This window comes from Salmo salar, chromosome ssa14, assembly GCF_905237065.1.
Source record: "Salmo salar chromosome ssa14, Ssal_v3.1, whole genome shotgun sequence".
NCBI lineage: Eukaryota > Metazoa > Chordata > Actinopteri > Salmoniformes > Salmonidae > Salmo > Salmo salar.
The window spans coordinates 16,062,545-16,084,102 of record NC_059455.1 but is presented as its reverse complement, the minus strand read 5'-3'; the positions used below and the strand labels follow the sequence as shown (position 1 = coordinate 16,084,102).

The following is a 21,558-nucleotide window of genomic DNA, read 5'->3' as shown; positions in this document are numbered from 1 at the left end:
GTAAAAATGAAACGCATTATGTATAATGTGGTTTGAATTCTCTAAAACAAAAATAAAAGTCCCATGATGGTAGTGACTGCCCATGACTGCTTATCATTTACTAACCATCATTTATTCACAAATCTTTCATAAAATCTTTCATTTGTTGTGTATATTAGATTACTTTTATTATTTCACTCCAAGTCATCTCATCTCTATAGAGCTGCTTCCTATGCTGTCTGATTTTCAGTAGTCCTTCAAAGTAAATAAGGTATACTTTTATGACTGAGTTCCTTCTATCAGTCACTTAGATAATTATTTCAGGTAGAGATACCTCGTGAAGCAACCACTCTCTATCCCTCTCGATGTCTCTTCTCTCCCTCTCCTTGTCTGCCCCTCACTAACCTAACATAGCAGCCATAAAGGAAACACACAGACCGTACAAGTAGGTGCGCAATGGATTCTGGTCAGTGTAGTTAATTACCACATTTTCTCTGCTAAACTATGTAGAATATTGGCCTGTGGGGAAACTACAACTCCCTACTACATCGCACAGTTTGGGCTTGATTTGATTTATATCTAGAGAAACCGTGCAATGTGTGCATTGAGCTCACAGAAAAACCCCAAACAAAATGGAATTCAAATAATTGAACCACATTTGTCAGTTTGTAGTTTGACATTTTGGATAATCGCTCAGGACTAGTGTAGAGCCCTGTACAAGGACTCCTAGGCAGACGCAGTCTGTTCGTTTGTGCTTGATTGTGAAGAGAGCTACTTTCAGGGACATTCAGGATTCAGGAACCTCCTTTTTTCTGTGAGGTAGGCCAAGACCTTTTCATTTTAGTGAGTGTACTTCTAAGCTGCTTGAGTTCTGCTGTGCTGTTATGTGAGGAGGGTGCACATCACGTCCCTTTGTGCACACACTGACTGATTTTCAAAGTCCCGAAGCCTTGGCAGTGTATAGTCTTAGGATTAGATCCGGAGTGACATTTGTCCTGCTGAGGTTGTGCTTATGCCTCACCTTTGCCCTGCTTCTGCTTGGCGTTAACCCTTCCTGGGTCTCAGGCTGTCTCTCTAGAGGTCTCTCAGGCAGACCTGTTCATATGCATGAGGTAAAATGCCACTCTCGACTGTTTTCACCCTCTAAGAAACAACAAACCCTGATAGGCCTACATAGGGCTGGACGATTTGTGTGACATTCATGGCTGTGTATTATCCTAGGTCAGTGGTTCACAAATGTTGCCGTTCTAATAGTAGAATGCACAAGGTGCAATTTTGAAATTGGGTAGTGCATCATCAGTTCATCTTGTCACTGCAGACCTCGGTGAGCTATTTATAACTTGTCAGAAATATCCAGATCAACTAGTCCATGTCAGCTAACGTTTTTTTAGCTAGGTCTTTTAGCCCATTGATTTTTTGTTGTTGTAATGTTTTGAGTCCGATATCACATGAACACACATAAGACATGGCAAGATGTGTAGAATTGCAGGAAGTTTGCTTTAAAATGGCAACATTATCTCCGCCAACAAGAGGGGTGTGAACAGTTTGTCATCGACAGTACTTGTGCCAAATGGACGTGGCACTTTTTTGAGTGAAAAGGATTGGGAACCCCTGTCTTAGATGTTTTGTGACATTCATATAACCTTTTTTTTTCTTTTTATGGTGATTCCATTGAAATTAAACGTCTTGTTTACAAAGGATAGGCCAAACTGTCCTCAGGAAGTAGCAATATTACCCTGAACTCTGCTTTTATTTATCTGCACCCTGTAAGGTGTATTTGTTTGTTGTCCTCCGTCGTCGTCTGGGTATGGTGTAAAGGCTTATTTACAGATGGCTGGGATTGCTACCGGAGTCGTGAGATTATTCCAACATCAAGTCGAATGAAGGGGGATTATAAAGCAGCACTGCTGTGAGTGTGAACGACCCACCAGAAGGTACTGATGAGACGGCCCTATTGTACCAAGCCTGAGCAGATGGTCTCAACCAAAGGTCGCCACAGGAACAGTTGAAGGGTGCCAGGTCACGAGCAGTTCCCTATTTCCCAAACGCAAACAAGCAGTGCAGAGGGATAGAGAAGAGCTGCGTCTACAGTAGCATTGCGGACGATTGTGACATTGACAGTATTTGGATAAAGTCACTAACTGCTCTCTACCTGTAAGGGCGTATTGATTTAGGTTTCGAATTAAGTCAGCCTGTCCAATTGTTGGAACAGTCTTTATCATTTTTGCTGAAACCAGACTCTACATTGCTGCAGATAAATGAAATACAGGAGGGAAAAAAATGGTGCCTGATTTTACAAATGTTTTGTCCATTGACGAAAATGACTTGCAATTTGTGGCAAATAACCTAAATCTGTTGTTATTGTTTTCCTTCAGCACCTGAGGCATCCTGTAACCTCAGCTGTAGCAGCAGAATCTCAGATGCGAATCAGAGAACAAAAGGGCCTGTCGTGGCAGGTGAGGTTCAGGTGGATGCATACAGGTGAACACACATGCTCTTCAATGGACTCCTATCTTCAGTAGGACTGGTCTTCTCGTTCCAGGTGTCATTGACAACTGAAGACCTGTCCTAACTATGACTTTCATGTTTTCCGTCTTGTAGCGGACTTGTAGCTGATAGAGCACTTGACCTTGAACCAGTTAGAACTTGTTCTTTTCTGCCCCCTCCCTGACCCAGCCTGCTCCTCCATAAACCTATTTTGTTTACATGTGCTTTGCTGTAAAATAAAGATGCCCAAAGAACAGTATCAGTATCTCTGCCCCCTAAGGTTGCCTCCCTCACTTTTTCCAGTCACAACTCCACCTGCCCATATCCAGTAACACAGGGACAAAGAGATTCTTGCTGGTGTTGTTATGACGATGGGTTGTGATCTCTGCAGTACTTAGCAGGGAAATATAACAGAACCCAGACAAAAACCCACCTTCCGCCTACAAGTGTGCATCCTCTGTAGTCAAAATATTTGACAGAACTGCTCTTAATGGAGACGGGTCTTCCTGGGACAGGATTGGGCTCACTTCCATTTGAACTCAATAAAAAAAGAGAAGGAATTAGCTGTTTCTGTTCAGCCTCCGAACTGACTTGTCCCCAACCCTGTCATAGGATTACTTTGAGGTCACGTCATGGTACACTACAGTATCCCTGCTTCACCCATAATGTTTATCTGTGGTATAGCATCGTAACCTATTAATCTTAAGACCTTTTGGGTCCATGATCCGGTTGGCTCTCTAAGACTTTTAGACTGAGACCACGGCTGTTTCAGGAAGGCTCGCCTTTCTTTTTGAGTTTGTGTGCATTTGTCCCTAGTTATTAGCCCTCTGAGTTGAGCCAGGGTTGTTTTTTTAGCCTATTATTTGTGGATGGGCCATTTTTGTCTTATCTTCCTCCGTGAACTCTGTAACCCGGTGTATTGGGACAATAGGCACTGATTACGGTGCTGTACAGTCGATCTTGGTGAATTAACCCCAGGGTCAGTGAGATCAGTCTGACGATGGGATTAAAGGGTGACCCAAATCCTCTGCACGGGGGTGGGGACGTAGTACCTGGTACAGTAGTACTCTTAACTATTTTTGTTTTGTTTCCGCATCATCTGACCTTTGTTTCAGTCAGTCACTCTTACGTAGGTCATAACGAGGCCAGTTGTCTTTAAAGACAATGGTTAGTTTTTAGGTGGTGTCCACTGACCACTGTCCATCTACTATTGGTTTTCCTGAGGTAAACTGCTGCAACAAGCACGACGCCGACAAAATAGTTGAAAATATGAATTGACTGGAGGCCAAGTATTCCCTGTAAATGTTTACCATATACAGTATATTTTGCTCAGCAACACCCTCAATATGTGAAAACGCCTATCTTCAGTTTTGCTTGGACGTCCCCTGGGATGCAGACTGACTGTCGTCCAGACTACAGACTTTCCCGGGGATCCAAAACAAGAGGATTACACTTATTCAGGTTGGTGGATATAGCTCCCCTCAGCCAAATTGGTTTCTCTGCCATAAAAAACAGATCCTGTCCAAGTTAATACTCAACTATTTTGGCTAACGGACCCTATGTCTGGAGGGAAGGCTAAATGTAGGCTAGTACATTAGTACATGGGTCCACCTTGGTCGATCAGGTTGTCTCTCATAGTTAGCGCAGTAGGGCTTTAAGTAGGATGCAGTTGCTCGTACAGACACTGACTTAAGCATTACCCCCAAAATGCTTCAGGTTAGGTTTTATGGAAGCCAGCTGCTGCTAGATCTGTGCTTATGGGCAACATTTACCCTGAGTGTTAGAGTGAAATGGCTCTGAAGGGTAGTCAAAAAAGCAGGGTCAGGTTATGCAAAAAGTCGATTGCTGAATTTGGAGAAGCAATTAGGCTAGCGAGGTCCGGTACAGGGTGGCCTGAATGACCGCGTTTTTAAGTTTCTCATTTTCAAGATTTCTGTTATTTTCTAATGATATTAGCCCACACCAGTTTGTTTCAAATGAACCGTGCTAACTTTGCCAGTGTAAATAGAAAGCGGTTTGCATTGTGCGTCATAACTCAGTTGGGATCCTCATTCTCTGGTCTGAGTGTTCTCTTATCTGGCTGTTGATGTGGGTGTGTTCCACAGGCTTCACCTCATGTAGTCTTTCGGACCTGTGGACAGGGTCAAGGTTAACTCAAGTTTTGGCCTTTTGTTATGTCGTTAACTCTTCATCGTCCCACTTGGGAGAGAACATTACCCTGAGAGTCATTGGCCTAATCTGTGTTGAGGGCTGCAGCAAGAGGATTATCTCTCTCTCGTGCACCTTATCAGAATGTCCAAGTGATCTTATCCTTCCCGTGCTCAAAATAAAGAATACGATACCTTTGCTTGTCTTTTCTGTGTTGACTTGTTGAGGTTAAACAAGGGCCTTGCCGAATCTTGTCATAAGGGTCTTGCCACATGCTTTGGCTAACGTTAGCATTAGCTGGCCCGAGGCAGGATGTTAAGCTGTGATTAAGGTGGCAGGTAGATCAGACTGTATTAGTTTAATGGGGTCTGACAGCAGGTTCTCATGTCCGACTCAGTTATTTTCCTATGTGTGGTTGTACCATTTGGGTTGTAAAAGGCTCCAATTCGGGCACCCTTATGAAGGACGCCAGTCTACGATGTGTACCGTGATTCTGTGTTTCCTGATACGGCAGCTCTGGAAAGTGCTTGTCAACATTTGGGCTGCCAAGAAGAGCTGCTCAAGCAGTAAGTTTGTCTGCTAATTTGCTTGTTTCTTGTATCAGGCAAGGTGTTAGGACAACAACCAGTTAGGAATGGGTTTTCTTCCCTAGTAAGATGTGGCACATAGTTTGACGGTGTGGAAAGTTTTTATTTTTATACAGACTAGTAGAGCTGTTGTGACTATTTAGCAATTGCTATAGGCCCATCTTCACCCTTGAATTCCTGCCAGTGTACCAGTATCTATGGCTAAGCCTTAAGTCCCTTTCCAAGAATGGCCATGTTCAAACCAATATTCAGGGGTTTTCAGTCTTAGGCAAAATAGCAACAACATTGCAAGAAAGTGCATGAAATTGACACAGCCTATTGTTGAATTCTGTATTATGTATGTGCGAGAAGTGTTATTTTCTCATACCCTTTTAACTTCTAGATACCACTTGACTGTCGTGTCGATCTCGATTTCAGTGTGGATCAAATATGTGACCAGTACAACTGTCATGGCCAAGGGGGCGTCCCTCTCTCCTTCAGTTTTCAATCAAATCAGACCGTTAAAGACGTCATAAAATACGGAGGCGGAGATTGATCTCTTTTATTGTTGAGTGTCTGCGCTGGTTTACATGACGGATGAATCACCATGCAGCTGATTGATCGGGACTAACCTCCTTTTTAACATGAGAAGATAATCCGCCTGCATGGGCCTCCAGTCTAAATAACATGACTTACCTCACTAAGGGATCCCTGTATTGGCTCTTACTACACAGATGGTTCTTTTCCTGTGGTTCTGTAGGTCCTTTGTTGCACAGAAGTCTACCCAGTTCTCACACATGTTCATAATGAACTGAACCATCAGGTACGGTTACTGTTAGGGACAATCTAAGACAGATGTTCTGGGCATACGTCTTACTGCTTACATGAACTAGTGCAATGACTCTTGAGAATGTTGTGCAAAATGAAAATCTTAAAAGAAGAGGGGGAAAAATGTTTTTACGTAGACCTAGCCGATCCTGCATCGTCGTGTTGTATCTTTCCCCCACTTACTCCCATGCACATGCGACACCCCACACACGTGCTGTGGAGTGCTGTTACACTAGCGTTCACTGCTTCGTGAGGTCATGGCAGGCAGACACTTTCCGTCGCCATTATGTCTTGGCTGACTAGTCTACACACACACACACACACACACACACTTACATATAGGGACACTGGGGCTGACATTGGGTTTTGAATTCCTTTTTTGGGTGCAATAAAAATAGTTTGGAATCAGAGCACGCAAAAACCCAAATAAGAACAAAAAGTCTTACCCTACTAAGGCTCTGATATCACATGAACAACACTAGTAAGCCTGCCGCACTTAGCGCATAAACATTGAACGCATGTACGCACACCGTAAGGACAGGCTCGGTCTGTCTACGGGGCTGGATTGAGATCATTGTGTCTGTCCTCTCGGTAGCGTTATTAAAAGAATGGCTGCTTCGCGTCGTCTCCTGATGATTCCATTTCTGAAAAATATAATACTGCTGCTGATACCCTGCCTGGCTCACCCTCATGTCTGACTATAGTAACAGTCCACTGAATGCCTATAATCAGATTAGAGAGGAGAGAGGGAAAGGGGTGAAAGAGGGGTTATAAACATCCTACAGAAAGGGAGCGAGAGAAGGTAAAATCAAGAGTTATTGTATTAAACAGAGGTCATATTACTTAGAAAAAACTGAAAACACTATCAGTGGAATATATTGCCTAGGCCTGGCTTTTAAAAACATTTTTTTAAATGTTTTATTTAACCAGGCAAGTCAGTTAAGAACACATTTTTATTTACAATGATGGCCAAACCCGGACGACGCTGGGCCAATTGTGCGCTGTCCCATGGGACTCCCAATCACGGCCGGATGTGATACAGCCTGGAATTGAACCAGGGACTGTAGTGACGCCTCTTGCACTGAGATGCAGTGCCTTAGACCACTGCGCCACGCGGGAGCCCAGCCTGGCTGCAGTCTACAACATCTTAACTCTCAGCAGCATGTGTTTGCCTGGTGCTGCAGGTGTCAGTGGCACGCGTCAGCTGATGTCACGGTCTGACAGGTGGACTGCTCCCCCCTCCCTTAATCCTGACACTGCGGGTCCTTGCTGCTGGTGCAGGCCATCCATCTCGGTGCCTGCGGGGAAACCATGGGCAGGAAAGGGGAGGAGGGAGGGTAAGGGGGGTGACTTTGTTTTCATCTCTCCCTAAAGGTCAGCAAAAAGTATTCAGCAGCGGCAATAAGAGAAGTGTGTGTGTGTGTGTGTGTGTAGGGGTGGGTGTAGGGGTGGGTGTGAGCAGGGTCAGGTAGCCTAGCGGTTAGACGGTTGGGCCAGTAACTGAAAGGTTGCTGGTTCGATTTCCAGAGCCAACAAGGTGAGAGTCAGATTTTTTTTCTATCTGCCCTTGAGTAAGGTACTTAACCCTAATTGCTCTTGTAAGTCGCTTTGGATAAGAGCGTCTGCTAAATGCCTAAAGTGTGTGTGTGTGTTCCGTAACAAGATTCTGGGCCACATTGATTGTCTAACCCGAGTCATCACTGTGTCCAATGAAATGTAATCAGGCACACGCCATGATCTGGCAATGCCCGTGTGTGCGATCGTGTCTGAGTGGGTGCCTATTTCCAGACGTGTGTGTCAAGTGACTGTTGTTTACGTGTGTGTTTCAGCACTGGGAGCTTGTAGATGAATAACCCTAAGAGCTTTTCAGAGGGTGCTGATATGTTTTCTGTGTGTTTGTGTTGGTGGGATGCGGAGTAGGCCCTAATCGTATTACTTAATACTGCTGCAGAGGTCAATCTAAAGCAGCGGAACCTGTGTAATGGAATTTCATTGAGGATTTATCTAGTTATTTTGTTTCTTTCAGTGTTGTCATAAATGATGTAATGAAGCCTTAGCATAATACGAGTACCACTTTATGGATTGAACCATTGATGTTTTTACCTGCCCCGCTATTTCATAGTTGAGCGTGTTGTTCCTCTTTAAAGCGGCACTAAAACAAGCGTATGTTTTGGGTTCTGATGGGGTACGACAGTTGAACTAAGCTCATGAGGCATTTATAAGTTATATTCTTCAAGAATCAATGAGTAGGCCTACATATCATTCACTTATAAGTCCAAAAATGGATGTAGCAACTGCTGATTGCCCCTTTAAATGTCCCTAGACGTGTGACTCTGACTGCAGGCTCATGTTAGAGGATACGCCAAATGTATCAAGGCTTGGTTGAATAAGACAGAGCACTGTTTCCATGCCAAAGCATGTCTTATTTTGATGACTTGTGTATTTAACAAAATATATATATTTCACCTTTATTTAACCAGGTAGGCCAGTTGAGAACAAGTTCTCATTTAAAACTGTGACCTGGCCAAGCTAAAGCAAACGTACCGTCAATAACACAATAGTAAAATCTATATACAGTGTGTGCAAATGTAGTAAGATTAGCAGGTACCACACACAAGGTACCAGTCAAAAGTTTAGACACACCTACTCATTCAAGTGTTTTTCTTTATTTTTACTATTTTCTACATTGTAGAGAATAATAGTGAAGACATCAAAACTATGAAATAACACATGGAATCATGTAGTAACCAAAAAAGTGTTCAACAAATCAAAATATATTTGAGATTCTTCAAAGTAGCCACCCTTTGCCTTGATGAAAGCTTTGCACACTCTTGGCATTCTCTCAACCAGCTTCATGAGGAATGCTTTTCCAACAGTCTTGAAGGAGTTCCCACATATGCTGAGCACTTGTCTGCTTTTCCTTCACTCTGCGGTCCAACTCATCCCAAACCATCTCAATTGGGTTGAGGTCGGGTGATTGTGGAGGCCAGGTCATCTGATGCAGCACTCCATCACTCTCCTTGGTCAAATACCTCTTATACAGTCTGGAGGTGTGTTTTGGGTCAGTGTCCTGTTGAAAAACATATGATAGTCCTACTAAACGCAAACCAGATGGGATGGCGTATCGCTGCAGAATGCTGTGGTAGCCATGCTGGTTAAGTGTGCGTTGAATTCTAAATAAATCACTGACAGTGTCACTAGCAAAGCACCCCCACTCCATGCTTTACAGTGGGAACTACACATGCAGAGACCATCCGTTCACCTACTCTGCGTCTCACAAAGACACGGCTGTTGGAACCAAAAATCTCACATTTGGACTCATCAGACCAAAGGACAGGTTTCCACCGGTCTAATGTCCATTGCTCGTGTTTCTTGGCCCAAGCAAGTCTCCTTTTCTTATTGGTGTCCTTTAGTAGTGGTTTCTTGAACTCTGTGAAGCATTTATTTGGGCTGCAATCTGAGGTGTAGTTTCCTGTGGTGGTCCTCATGAGAGCCAGTTTCATAGTGCTTGATGGTTTTTGCGACTGCTCTAGAAGAAACTTTCAAAGTTCTTAATGTTCTGGATTGACTGACCATCAGGTCTTAAAGTAATGATGGACTGTCATTTCTCTATGCTTATTTGAGCTGTTCTTGGCATAATATGGACTTGGTATTTTACCAAATAGGGCTATCTTCTGTATACCACCCCTACCTTGTCACAGCACAACTGATTGGTTGAAGCGCATTCAGGAAAGAAATTCCACAAATTAACTTTTAAAAAGGCACACCTGTTAATTGAATTGCATTCAGGGTGACTACCTTATGAAGCTGGTTGAGAGAATGCCAAGAGTGTGTAAAGATGTCATCAAGGCAAAGAGTCGCTACTTTGAAGAATCTCAAACATCAAATAGATTTCGATCTGTTTAACACTTTTTGGTTACCACATGATGCCATGTGTTTTTTCATAGTTTTGATCATTATACCATCTAAACCGCTGTGAAATATATTTTCCATAACCAAAATATTGTATTTTCAGCTGTTTGAAACCTGTCTACAAAACTAAAAGTAAAATGCGCAAAAAATCGAAACATAATGGGAAGCATAGAAATAGCGCACATAGAACATATCTACTGTTTTTTTAGACTTGCTCTTAATGAGAGTGACAAATCTATAACTCACATTTCTATGTGAATTTGGTCGGGTCGCCCAAAAAGTTACATATTTCAGCTTTTAGGGCAGAAAACATTGAATAACTGCAATGACCGGAATCCATTGTGCCTACAGCTGCCTGTTCTCATCGGTTCATGCCCGGGCAAGCCTGTGTGGAGCCTGCAGACAGACAAGGAGAGCAAGCGTGATAGACACGATGGATAGTGAGCAGTTGCTTAGGTATCTCTACCTGACAATACATCTAATTGATTGATTTTTGTTATTCAGCAGGCTTAAAAGTATGCCTTATCAACTGAAGAACCACTGAAATAGGGATTTAGTCAGACAGCTCTGCTGCACAGGCAGCTGCTAGCTAGATACTAGCTTAGCTAAATACAATGAGTCGTTGGGGAGAAGAGAGATAATGTTAGATGGTTGGCTGGCTGCTACCGCCTGAGCAGAGATGAGATGATGACTTTAAGAAATTAAAGTTATTTAAATAATTAAAGGAATATACACAACTGAAATATTTTGTAATGTGAATAAATGATGGTTATAGGTGATAAGTACACAGTAACGAGCAGTCACTACCATCATGGGGCTATTTGGCTTTGTAATAATTGCAAGGTCATATTTCATAATGTATTTTATTGAAATCAAAAACCTTGGTAAATTAGTTTTTTACCGAATCGACCTCAAACAGCACTAAAAAATATTAATGACTGGAGATGTGGTGCCTATTCAAACTCCATTTTCCACATTTCTCCCCTTTGATCAAAACCATGAAAAAGAGCAATCTATCAAATCCAACCACTATCGTACTCAAACTGTTCCCTAATTCAAAACACAGGATTCAGGGATAAATTATTCAGTGTCGTCCATCAGCCCGAAAACCGTATCTGTTTGCCTCTTCGACTAAACACCTTAAAAAGTAGTTGTGATTTAACATTCCCTCAGAGATCGTAAGCAGCCCTCATTCCTTTCTCACAGTTCACACCCTCTCCTGCCAAACCCTGAAGTACTGTAGCTAGCTAGGCCTAGTGCTGCTGGCCAAAGGCGCATCATCCCAGATGTTCCTTCCTTGCTTCAGTGTTTTCACTGCTACAGTGTTTTTCCACTCTACCACCAAGGCCAACAGGCAGCTACCAGGCAAGCAGCAAGGTAGCAGCATGCTTCTGCAGAAGAAGAAGAAGAAGAAAAAGAACGAAGACCCAAACATTATCCTGGTGTATTTAGGCTGTTAGTCCACTGGTGTTTGTCCTCTGTTCTAAGTTTGTCACCCACTGGTGATGAGGATGACATTTTTCCACTGTTAGACACTGAGGCTGGTTGGAAGTTCTCCTTTTAGCCAGCTGAGTTCTCTTGCATTTGGGATGCATTTGCTTTCATCTGAAACAGTGTTCTATCTATGGCTGGGAAGGCTTTCCTGTCAATCTGTACTGTAAACTGGTATCTGTACCGTAAGCTGGTATCGCTGACAGAGCAATACACTGATCGCCCACTGAGTCAAGAAGAAGGGATTCTCAAACACGCCCACCTTGCTGCATCTGCTGGTGTTAGTAAACAAACAGATAGATAATGTATCCCAACTGTGACTATCGCTGCTAAGAACAGGATGGATTTAACTGTGACAAGGAAAGCTGTTATGAACAGAGTAGAATGCTACTGATCTAAGTTAGTTCTGCGTTTGGTTAGGATTTGATCAGGTAGGCCCATTATCTTCTACCTTTTTAGAGTTTAGAACAGGGAACAGAGGAAGCCAATGATTCTGGAGAGCCATACGGTACATGTAGTGCAACTTCCTTTGTTCCAGAACACTAAACACCTGACTCAACTAGTTGTGGTTTTGAACCAGTTCTGTCAAGACCATGAATAGTTGAATCAGGTGCTACGGTGAAACCAAAAACTAGAATTTCCAAAAGGATCACTGCCTTGCTCGGTTCTAAACAGTCATAAGTCACAGTAACCTTTAGCCTACATTGTCTAATTGTACACTGAAAAATTATTACGGCCAAGATTAGATTTAGCCTAGATTAAGCGATCACAGAGGCCTGCTGGTTAGGGAAGGGTCAGTGTAGGCCTAACCACCTAAATGGCACACCCTCCGACAACTAGGCTTACTGTTGTGTGTAGCTAAACAGCAGAGAGTTAAAGTAGCTAAAGTTAAGCTGTAACCTATCAGATGGAGTGCCCCAAGGGTGAGTCCTAGTGCCAGTTTCATTATCCCCACTGCTAAAAGTCATGGTCTTTCTATAATGTTTGGAGATACAGATCCCGGACCTGCTTTTCGACATCAAGGACATTATTCAGCCACCTTATTTCTCCCATGACTCCCACTGTCCTACTTATATCCGATGGAGGATGAGGAGGTGTTTTTGTGGAGGTGGGGTCAAGAAGGAGAGGGGAGGGCTTTTTTCCTCCTGTTCTCTGTGGCCATAATTAACACCACCGACACACACAGCATTCTGGGAGATGTTAGGGATGGGGATGAGTTGGGGTGTGATGTAGTCAGGCGGGTTAGCAACTCAAGGTGAGGCAGCATGTGTGTGCGTGTGTGGGGGCGTCTGCCAGGAACCCTGTTTATAAATAGCCCTGCCTACACTGCTGCATCGTGGGATGCTGAGGCAAATTGTGTGGAGATTGTGCTCTTTGCAGTGTGTGAGATAATCTGCTGTTTCTTATGAGGGAAGAAGAACAGATATTATGAGGCTATGCCACCATACTGTTACAAAATTTAGAGAACAGATTTGAAAAAGCTTTAGCCTACTTAATTTGCATCAAAATTGAAAAAGTATTTCTTATTAGGCTTGTTTGTCAACAAAATAGCCCATACTGCTATTTTACTCTCTTGATTTAATTGTATTCTCTCAAAAGTCCTCCATGTGGAACTAAAGTAAAATAAGTTATGAATAATTATAAACTAGGTGGTTTGAGCCCTGAATGCTGATTGAAATATTACATTTATTTTTGAATTGCAAATACTAACTTCAAAATAAGTTCTAACATACAGTAACAGTCAAAGGTTTGGACACACCTACTCATTCAAAGGTTTTTCTTTATTTGTACTATTTTCTACATTGTAGAATAATAGTGAATACATCAACTATGTAATATCACAAAGTTTGATCTCTGCGTGTCTGGTTCCCACCGTGAAGCATGGAGGAGGTGTGGGGGTGCTTTGCTGGTGACACTGTCAGTGATTTTGGGGGTGCTTTGCTGGTGACACTGTCAGTGATTTATTTAGAATTCAAGGCACACTTAACTTTGATGGCTACCACAGCACTCTGAAGCGATACGCCATCCCATCTGGTTTGCGCTTAGTGGGACTATCATTTGTTTTTCAAAAGGACAATGACCCAACACACCTCTAGGCTGTGGAGTGCTGCATCACCTGACCTCAACCCAATTGAGATGGTTTGGGATGAGTTGGACAGCAGAGTGAAGGAAAAGCAGCCAACAAGTGCTCAGCATATGTGGGAACTCCTTTAAGACTGTTGGAAAAGCATTCCAGGTGAAGCTGGTTGAGAGAAGGCCTAGTGTGTGCAAAACTGTCATCAAGGCAAAGGGTAACTACTTTGAAGAATCTAAAATATATATTTTCTTGTTTAACACTTTTTTGGTTATTACATGATTCCATATGTGTTATTTCATAGTTTTGATGTCTTCACTATTATTATACAATGTAGAAAATAGTAAAAATAAAGAAAAATCCTGGAATGAGTAAGTGTGTCCAAACCTTTGACTGGTACTGTATATACAGTGCATTTTGAAAGTATTCAGACCTCTAGACTTTTTCCACATTTTGTTACGTTACAGCCTTATTCTAAGATGGATTAAATTGTTTTTTCCACTCATCAATCTACACACAATACCCTATAATGACAAAGCAAAAACTTTTTTTTTTTATGTTGCAAATGTATATAAATGTAAGTATTCAGACCCTTTACTCAGTATTTTGTAGAAGCACCTTTGGCAGCGATTACAACCTTGAGTGTTCTTGTGTATGATGCTACAAGCTTGGCACACCTGTATTTGGGGAGTTTCTTCCATTCTTCTCTGCAGATCCTCTCAAGCTCTGTCAGGTTGGATGTGGAGTGTCGCTGCACAGCTATTTTCAGGTCTCTCCAGAGATGTTTGATGGGGTTCAAGTCCGGGCTCTGGCTGAATGCCAAGATGTGACGCTTGGCATTCAGGCCAAAGAGTTCATCTTGTTTCTCATTGTCTTAGGTGCTTTTTGGCAAACTCCAAGCGGGCTGTCATGTGCCTTTTACTGAGGAGTGGCTTCCATCTGGCCACTCTACCATAAAGGCCTGATTGGTGGAGTGCTGCAGCGATGGTTGTCCTTCTGGAATGCTCTCCTATTTCCACAGAGGAACTCTGGAGCACGGTCAGAGTGATTATCAGGTTCTTGGTCAACTCCCTGGCCAAGGTTCTTCTCCCCGGATTGCTCAGTTTGGCCTGGCGGCCAGCTCTACGAAGAGTCTTGGTGGTTTCAAACTGCTTCCAAGAATGATGGAGGCCACTGTGTTCTTGGGGACCTTCAATGCTGCAGAATTGTTTTGGTACCCTTCCCCAGATTTGTGCCTCAACACAATCCTGTCTCGGAGCTCTACGGACAATCCCTTCGACCCCATGTCTTGGCTTTTGCTCTGACATACACTGTCAACTGTGGGACCTTATATAGACAGGTGTGTGTCTTTCCAAATCATGTCCAATCAATTGAATTTACCACAGGTGGACTCCAATCAAGTTGTAGAAACATCTCAAGGATGATCAATGGAAACTGGATGCACCTGAGCTCAATTTTGAGGGTCTGAATAGTTATGTAAATAAGGTACCTATTTTTTATACATTTGCAAAAATGTCTGAAAACCTGTTTTGGGTTTGTCATTATGGGGTATTGTGTGTAGCTTGATGAGGATTTTTTTTTATTTAATACATTTTAGAATAAGTCTAATGTAACAAAATATGGAAAAAGTCAATGGGTCTGATTACTTTCTGAATGCATTGTATGTGTATATCAAGTTGCACCCATCCTAATATTGAGTTGCACCAATGCTGGCCCATGTTGACTCCAATGCTTCCCACAGTTGTGTGAAGTTAGCTGGATGTCCTTTGGGTGGTGGAGCCCCTTGGGGAGTTGCAGCGATGAGACAAGATTGAAAAAGGGGGTAAAATACAAATACAAAAAAAATAACAACAAAAACTCCAGCGTGGCAGTGCTTGACACACTCAAACCGGTGCGCCTGGCACCTACTACCATGCCCTGTTCAAAGGCACTTCAATCTTTTCTCTTGCCCATTCACCCTCTGAATGGGACACACACAATCCATGTCTCAGTTGTCTCAAGGCTTAAAAATCCTTCTTTAACCTGTCTCCTCCCCTTCATCTACACTGATGGATTTAACAGGTGACATCAATAAGGGATCATAGCTTTCACCTGGATTCACCTGGTCAGTCTGTCATGGAAGAGCAGGTGTTCTTAATGTTTTGTACACTTAATGTATAGAGCCATGTCATCATGGAATGCTCTGCCACCAGAGGTTACTCAGGCAAAAAGCAAGTTTAGCTTTAAAAAAAAAACAACAGATAAACGTATTGTATCAGAGCGCCTCTCGTTTTTCTAAAGATCTAATTTAACTGTACTGTATATAAGAATATGAATATTTATATACGATTGTTTGTAAATAGTATTTTTGTTGTCTCTTGGCGTCTTTTCAATATATAACTCCTATTTGTTTTTCTTGTTTATAACTGTTCTGTACATTGTTCACGTATTTGAACGTTTTATGTGGACACCAGGAAGAGTAGCAACCGGCTGTGCAGTAGCTAATGGGGATCCTAATAAACATAACTACACTGTGACTGTTTCACTCAATGTTCCAGATGTAGATTCTCAAGAGTAGAGCACTAAGTACACAGTGTACTCTTCCACAGGCTATGTCTCCTCTCTTCCAGCGGGGTAAGCAACTGAAGTCCTCGAGGGCCTCATTGCTTGGTGATAGCCCACTTTTTTTGCTCCAGCCCAGCACACTAGTTCCCCTGTTTTTCAGCAGTGCAGAAAGATTGTGATTTCAGATAAATAATCTCTTTTTTTTATAGACCTGTGATTGAGGCCTAACACTCAGCTTTGAAATGTGACAGGCTTTCAGAATGTCACACGCAAGCCATAGCACCTGTCCACAACATTCCCTGTGAAATGTGTTGTCTAACTTGATTTCTGAAATGCCTCTGATGAGAGAGTGGAGATTTTCGTCTTCCTTTTGGAGTTTGATGTATCTCTGTGCTCCCTGCATCTAGACAGCTTGCAGCGCTAGTGTCTGATCGGTCTGCACAAGTGCTGCTCACACAGCGAGAGCATCTGCATCTAGGAGAGTGGTTGATGGACTATGTCAGTGAACCTGACTAGACCCGAGTTGAGATAATGAAGATGCAGTAGTTGTATATCAGAGTTTCTAAACCCAGAGGCGCAACTTCGCAAGACTTCCGGGAACGCTTGCGAAGCAGACCAAAACAGACCAGGTTAGAGAAGTCAGTGAGAGAAGTGAAACCTTCCTTTTTAGTTGTTAATTTTCTCAACCTAGATTCCAGCCAATGTCTTAAGTAGTTGAACATGTTATTACTCCAACCACTTGGAAGTGACAAACTGACACGTTTTCATTTTCATCAAAAACAACGTTATACCGAAGGAGTGGCTTTGATTTGACGGCCTGCACATGCGCAGGTTGGCGTGAGACGACTGTTAGACCCGGTGACATGTTTCTGCGCGTGAACGTAGCTAGCCATCCTCACCATGACATCATCCACAAGCGTGACCAGGGATTTCTATCGGAGAAGCAGTTTCTTCCGATCTTCATATTGTCTTTGGTTGTACCCATAGACCTAATGAGTTCCTTGGATTTCGTTAAAGGGATTGTTTACTCAAAGTTTGTCTGATGATTTTCCAGACCTCATGGTCTAATGACATGAGTCCATGTCCCACACCATCTGTTGTATAGCCTAAATGAAAAACGATTCTACTACTTGCTGTTTAGAGCTGGAGTATGTCTCTAGTACTATATAGCCTATATGTGTTACCTCAGAGTGGTTCCTGATCTAACCAGAGTTATGTGTTATCGCAGCTGTTTCCCCTGCTGACAACCTGCAGCGGTTGGAGGACAAGGGGGACTCAGAGTTGGCCAATGGACCAGAGTCTGACAACACCTGAGCTCTGAACAGGTGAGCCCCGTCTCCATGTCCACCCATGCCTACACACCTGATTCAACTGAGTCTAGCCAGCCGGCCTGCCAGCCCCTGCTGGTAGGCAGCTGCAGCAGCCTCCTGAGTCGCAGCACCAGCCTCCCTCAAACTAGATTACTTCATCTTAGTCAGTCTATTGGACCAGATCTATCAATTACAAAATAATGTTAGTGTAGGGCAGACACAATATAGCCTACCGTTTTGTGATTTGGTAGGGCTAGGCCTATATTACTATATAGCCTGTCTACAGTGCAGTCTGCTTCCTAGTGCTGATTAGGTTATGCTGTGTACAGCAGCTGCAAAACAGAATGTTAATTAGTGTGTCTTAGAGTGTATTCATGCAGTAGAAGACTTAGTATGTCTGCTGATGTTGAAGGTATTGGGATGGGACTTGCATAGACACTCTTACTGACAGTTGTGGCTGCTTCGTGTTGTGTATTGTTGTCGCCACCTTCTTGCCCTTTGTGCTGTTGTCAGCGCCCAATAATGTTTGTACCATGTTTGTGCTGCTGCCATGTTGTTGCTATCATGTTGTCATGTGTTGCTGCCATGATATGTTGTTGTCTTAGGTCTCTCTTTATGTAGTGTTGTGGTGTCTCTCTTGTCGTGATGTGTGTTTTGTTCTATATTATATTGTTTTTAAATCCCAGCCCCCGTCCCCGCAGGAGGTCATTTTCCCTTTTGGTAGGCCATCATTGTAAATAAGAATTTGTTCTTAACTGACTTGTCTAGTTAAATAAAGGTTAAATAAAAAAATAAATAATTGTGTTCAAGTTAGTCTGTCTTTATGGCTTAAAATCAGTATGGATAAGCAATGGACTATCTAGGCTATCGACTCCATTACACGCTCTTACTACGTGGTGAGAGATAGAATACGATATCTCTCAATGCTTTTCCAGAAGAGTGGTCCGCCATAACCAATGCAGAATTAGCCAGCAGTAAAGTTTAAGCAATGCGCTGTTTGATTCCATTAGTCTTACACCGACTAGTCTCTACATTCACCCAGACCAGTTTGAGTAAATAAACATTACTGCTAGCGTGAATAAAGCTGTCGAAGGTGATGTGCTGGCAGCATGCAGCGTTGTAAAGAAGAAGTGTCTGTGCTGAACAAACTGTCCCAAAACAGCCTCTTCCCCTGCAATCCCATTAGCAATATCTGTCAACATTCACCTAGCCTGCGTGGTGTGTGTGCGTGTGTGGGGGGGGTTTGTGTGTGCGAGAGAGGAGAGGGAGAGATGGTCAGCATTCATTTAGGAGAGAGGGTCATCAAATCACCCAGGGTGAGAGTACACATAACCCCACTACACATAAATCACCCAGGGTGAGAGTACACATAACCCCACTACACATAAACAGTACACGTATTAAAAAGTCCTATGTCCTGATACTGGAGACCTACAGGTTATTTAGGCTTCGGTTTTACACTCCTAGAAAAAAGGCTTCCAAAGGGGTTCTTCAGCTGTCCCCATAGGAGAACCCTTTTTGGTTCCAGGTAGAACTGTATTTTGTTCCATGTAGAACTCTATTTAGGTTCCACGTAGAACCATCTGTGGAAAGGGTTCTACGTGGAACCAAAAAGGGTTCTTCAAAGGGTTCTCCTATGGGGACAGCCAAAGAACCCTTTTAGGTTCTAGATAGAAATAAAGGTGCTAAGAGTGTAGCCCACCACTAACACAGCTGATGAATCTAATCAAGGACTTGTTGACTTTATGCATGCTATATAAAGCCTTTGTAAATTAGTTTTAAAGTGGGACTAAGCCTCAACATCCTGTGGGACTAGGAGTGACAATGTTATCCATCAACTTGGTGTAGTACACAGTATTGTTGACGATAGTCTCACTACTTTGCCACATGAGACTCAGTTTAAAGTGGGTCACCGCGTGTGGGTGTGTGTGCGCGTATGTGTTATTCCCATAGAGACTATGGTGCGTGTGTATTTGTCTCTCTCTCGCTCTCTCTCTTTCTCTGTCATTCTCTCAGTCTCTCTAGGAAACCCTGTCTGTCTACCCTTTACATCTGTTTGCCTCGGACCACAGATGATTCATTCATAGCTTTACCTCCTTCTGTACCATCAACATCGATTATCTCAACATCCAAAACAAGTAACATAGGACTGCTAGTAGTCGTATCAGCACAAATATGCTTTAATGGAAAAACTGGCACATTTCGCGGAACATTTTTAGCCGGCATTCTCTCCGTTCTTCCAAAGAGCATCAAATTAAACGGACTGAGACTCCTCTTTTTGCTAAAAATAGCAGACGGCCTGAAACAGTCTTTTCCTGTTGTAAGATTTATGTGAAATTCTAAAGCGTTTTCAGACTGGATGGTTGAACGTTTATTTACGCTGCGGGGATGGCCAAGATGTAACGGGATAGCTGCAGTGTACAAGAACAACCGATCTATTACAGATCTATTTTAGTGTCTGTTGGCCGAACACACAAAGTCCTGGCTGCCGTCAATATCTCCTCAGAGCGATAGAGATCATCCAAAGCCTTGTATTGAGATTAAAAAGTATTGACGGTTCATAACCGACACAGCAATATTTTGGGGGGAAATAAAGCAATTTTCTATTCTACCCACAAAAAATCTACCACATACTACCCCCCCCCCCCGGCCAAAAAGGGTTGTCTCAATCCCCCATTCCAAAAGCACCTTTCTGGGCCTGGAGCCAAGAAATAACAACCCTCCCCCTCTAAAAAAAACAGTCCCCCTTAACCTCACCGAGATGAGAAACCCGGGAATGACAGTTCTGTTTCCTGTGGTAACAACATCTGCATGTGAACTTCAGATGGAGAAGTTGTAGATGGCTTGAACCATGTTCTGAGAACCACACACAGAGGTGATGGGGGATGGGGTCTTACCTCTCTCAGGAGTCCAGTGAAGCAGTGCCAGCACATCTTCAATGAAACCCGATATCTGGAAAAGGAAGGCTTGCATAAATCTGTAAACATTTTGGGGAAATAAGGACACATGTTTTGGGTCACAGGGTGTCTTTTGCATTAAAGTGAATGTAAATGATTTTAAAATGACATGATAATCTGGCCCATATTTTGGCCCACAATCTCCGCTGTCTGTTGCCGATTTGTGTACAAGACATTGACAGATGGGTAGGGTTCCAAACCCTATTAAAATTCAACCACCAGTTGAATGACTCAACACAGAGACTGTCATTATGTGGGGGTAGGGCTGGGCGGTATACCGTATTTTACTATATATATATACACCCGAAGGTACCGACACATGAATGCGCACACATTGTGATATTGTTGTATGGTGGTATTGAACATTTTGTGTTGTGGATATGTGGTGGTGTAGGGATGTTATATGATGTACTTTTTTTTATCTTTAGCTCATTCAGTGCAAACATAGTTCAGTGTTTTATATGTTGTTTTATAGGTAATGTGGGTGCTTTGGTGTGTTTGGACCCCAGGAAGAGTAGCTGAGCTAATGGTTGATCCTTAATAATTACAAAATATACGGGTATTGATGCACGGACCAGTTTGGGTTTTTACTTTACCTTCTATAACAGTATTTGAATGTTTGGTTTGTTAAATGTGATATGCCGTGTGTAACGTCCATTTCTATAGTTTACTCCGCTACTTGAATCATCTCTCTCTGCTCTCTCCCAATGCCTTTTTTCCACACGAGCTAGCCCCGCCCCATCACTCAAGGAGCACATTTGTTGTTCCTCGACCATGAGACACTTGCCTTCAGTCTACATGCTCAATGCAGCACATGCAACATGCTTCTTAATATAAATCCACTAGCGTTCTATAATTACACCATTAGTTTGTGTTTCTTACATCTGCAAACAGCTAGTTTGTCTTTTCTTAGCAAGTTGTGGCTAAGTCATGCTAGCTAGCTAGCTGGCAAATATATGTACTGAGTCAGAGCAAACGTAGCTAGCTATACAGCCTGATACCAGTAACGGTGTAGGCCTAAATCAGCATGTTTGTGCACCAGTATCTTCTAAATCAAAGAGGAATTGGAAATGCATGAATATGTTAGCTACATGGAGTAGCTAAGAGAAAGCATTTAATATTGACAAAGATTTTAGGGTCCGCTAAGAAACACTGACCAACACTTTGGTTACTACCCAGTCACAGTAACTCCTCCCTGGCATTTTTATTTGTTGTCATGTCAAACAATACTGTATTCAAAGTAACCGCTTAAATTCTAACTA

At 42.7% G+C, this 21,558-nt stretch overlaps 1 protein-coding gene across 6 annotated transcripts in view; it reads left to right on the top strand.

Moving 5' to 3' along the window:
* The window catches only part of LOC106568877 (protein FAM110B), a 45,086-nt gene that overhangs the window by 15,917 nt on the left and 7,611 nt on the right, over positions 1-21,558 (top strand). For 3 of the 6 annotated variants that reach the window (XM_014139648.2, XM_014139651.2, XM_014139649.2), the window contains one exon: positions 17,258-17,354. The exons of 1 other annotated variant lie outside the window; for it this stretch is intronic. The gene's annotated coding sequence lies outside the window, so the exon portion shown is untranslated. Of the gene's footprint in view, positions 1-2,354; positions 2,461-17,257; positions 17,355-21,558 lie in introns of all 6 variants that reach the window. 2 more of the 6 variants (XM_045693981.1, XM_014139652.2) reach the window with 2 other exon arrangements.